Here is a 3,486-nt window from a genome sequence, read left to right as displayed (position 1 = left end):
GCCATCGAACTGTTAGGTTCGAGGGCCTACTTGTCAACCTCTATTGATGGGGCTGAATGATTAATCGGTTCTGACGGCACGATATAGACGGCCGTAGGTGTTTATAGGATTGTCATTTTTACGCCAGTCGATCATTTCTCCTTCACCGGAACCAACAAACTCAACCCACATATGACGCCGAGTTTGGGAATCGAGCCCGGGCCACATTGGTGGGAGACGAGTGCTCTCACCACTGTGCCATCCCTGCACGCCAAATACGATTCCACGTAATTTTTGGCCAACCCTTAATTAAGGGTGGTTTTAAGTAGTTTTTCGTACCTCGTGTAATTCAGTTCAATATAAGGTTAATACACTTTATTCCAAAATGGCCGCCATTTTAGCATTCTTTTGTTTCCATGCAAATTGGCCCTTATGGCCTCGCTTTCCAATGCAAAATTCAAAAGAATACTTGAACGAGGCCATAAGGGCCAATTTGCAGGGAAACAAAAGAATACTAAAATGGAGGCCATTTTGGAATAAGGTGAATGCATTGCTAATGTTAAGTTGGCAGGATTCTATGTGAATGAGAACACAATTGTGTATAACAGCCAGAAGTCAGGCTACTTAGCCAAGTGCTGGAGCCTCACTCAAAACTCAAACCCAAAAGACTCGTGACCATGGAAAGGTAGTTCCTTAGGTTTTCGGAAGGGATAGTTTTGCGTTTTTTGGCACCTAAATTAATTAAAAAGGTCACCTGGCGGTTTCGAAGGAGCAAATGGTTCACTAGGAAGTTCTTAGAAGGCCACGTTCACCTGGCAATTTCTGACATGAAGATATCATTCCCTAAAATTATATATAAAATTTTTTAAGGTGATAAAAACATCCCTTTAGACAGTCTTTATACATTGCAAGGAGCCTAGAAATGTCTCTCAAAGGTTTTTAGCTTAATTTGCTTGGTGGGTGTCCTTGGTTAATGGCAGTTTCTACAGAAAAATTGCATAAGAGAGAGAAGAAGCCGTAAGGACGGTCTGCGGTAAAAGAGTAAGTGAGCATGATAAACTTTACCTTTTATACATAACACAGACCTATATAAATATACAGATCTATGCATAAAATACAAGTAAAGGAAAAGAAATCAAAATGAAAACGAAGAAAACAAAATTAATAAACAATTATTCTCCGAGGGCGGGCTGTATATGAAGTGATACTGATAGAGCTGTTTCGTGAAAGGTTGTCCAAAAGAAGCATAAAAGAGTACACGACAATGCCGACAGGCATTATGGTAAACTGTCAGTTTGAATCAGTGAAAACATGACGGCAATGCTATCGAAAACGTCACCAAGAAATACATGCTCATGCTATGTTACTGACATTTAGTGAGTTTTAAAATTCAGTCAAATGATCCAGGCCATGAATTAGTAACGAACGGTTTGGATTCACAGACAAAGCATGATTCTGACGACTTTTACCCTACTTATTTTATGTCATGTTTTGCAGCGAAAGTCGGAGAAATGTACCAAAAATCGTGGCGCACGTGCAGATCCATCGTTTTGGCTAATGAACCCTTTTTGTTTTTGGACGTGTTTTGGTAGCGTGATGACAGGAGAGAGCTTCAACCTGAGCCTGCACGTAGTGCCACTTCATCAACGCTATATTCAAAGAACTCTTTAATCCAAACAACTCGCCATCGTAGGTCTTCACTCGACGGTCGTGGCATCTTCGATTCTGGGCGTTCAATACAAGTTGAATAGACCAATTTCGATATATTAAAATTCAGTCGAAAACAAAAGGCATCATCTCGAGGCTCTGGGGAATAAACTCATACAAATCCTTATATTTATTCCCCAGAGCCTCGTGATGATGTCTTTTGTTTAGGATTGAATTTTAATATATCGAAACTGGTCTATTTATTTTATTCAATATCTCCCATACTACCTTTCGGCATTGTCGCGAACTCTCTTACTCTTCGGTAAAGACTTGTTTCCATGTCTCAAAGTGCCCTTGGACGTGAGGGGCCTGGAACGACAAAACTGAAACAATCCAAAACCCATACAAAAATGCTAATCTTAGGCCTAAACATTATCTAAAGCATATTGTTTAGGCCTAAGGTTATCATTTTTGCAAAGGTTTGGGTTGTTTCAGCTATTGTACCCTTCACCCCCTATCGCCACCCCAGGCCCTCACGTCCAAGGGTACTGAGATATGGAAACAAGTCTTCACCCTACTCTTCTTTTGGACAACCTTTCTGGAAACAGCTGTAGATAACCAACGTGGCACGCAGCGCCGAGTTGGTTATAATCATTTTATATGGCCAGCAAGCCCGAGTAGAATAATTGTTTCATTAAAAACTCCAGGATCAACAACTCTTCCATGTATTAAGTGTCAACGAAACCATCGATTTCTGCCTCGGTCAATTCCTCTTCAAAACGGTTTTTGTCGGCCATTTTTTCTCAGCGCTGCAAAAGAGTTTTCAGCTCGTTTTATTGCTGGCGCGTTCCTTGACCACATTAGGAACAACAGGTGTATGAACTGATAGCCTGTGTCCGGTGAGCCAATGAAAATGCTGGAATTCTCATATCCGTAGTTCAGTCTTTAATAAGTAACAATATCCTAAAACCCGAAGACCTCACTGATTTCCTTCTAATAACTCCCTTATTCCCTTCTTAATGCTAGCAGTAGTTGTTGCCTGACGACTCTTGAAGAGATAATGGTAAATTGTTATTTCTCCAATGGCATATTTTTTAAAAAGTATACCGTACCCTTAAAAGATTAAAGAATACCGATCAGAGTCTGAGAAAAAGTGTACGCTAAATCACTACGTGTATATGGCCGACAAAAATGAGGAATTGAAAAATGCTCAAATCGGGTTGGATCTGGAAAATATACACACAGGAAGAAAGCTACCCACAATGGCAATAAAGTAAGACTTTTCAATTAAAAACTTTTTCATATAATTATCTTCTGAAGCTTTTTATCGGGATTCCGATACAAATCCTTATATTTTTGTCGGCTATGCCACACGACGCTTGTGGTAATTCAAGAGTTTTTAAGCAAGCAAAGGTGTGGACAGTAAACCTGCCGCTGTACGCTGGATGAACTGGCTTGATCTGATAAGTTGAAAACATGACTATTTTGAGCAAGAGCGGATACAACGCAGATTTGATTATTTAGTAGTGTACCATATTTCCATATTTCGGCTGGCCAAACCATCCTTCTGTCTTAGGTACAATGATGTTTTGAAAACTGTCACCGTAAAAGGCTCGCGTTGTACCTGAAGAAGGCTGGTTTGGTCAGCCGAAATGTAGTACACTAATAAATAATAACTTTCAAGTAAAGTGTTGTAGTTGTGATGATGTAAAATCCTAGCATTAATTAAGCAAAAAGTGACAAAAAAGAGTTCAGATCAGATCAGACAGCTCTTTGGCGTCTGCAAATTTGCAAAGGACCGCAGAGTGGTTTCAGCGGTTGTGCTTGCTGACTCAGAATTTAATTGCGAAAATGGCGGAC

This window comes from Montipora capricornis, chromosome 2, assembly GCF_036669925.1.
Source record: "Montipora capricornis isolate CH-2021 chromosome 2, ASM3666992v2, whole genome shotgun sequence".
Classification (NCBI taxonomy): Eukaryota; Metazoa; Cnidaria; class Anthozoa; order Scleractinia; family Acroporidae; genus Montipora; species Montipora capricornis.
Note: the sequence above shows the minus strand (reverse complement) of the source record.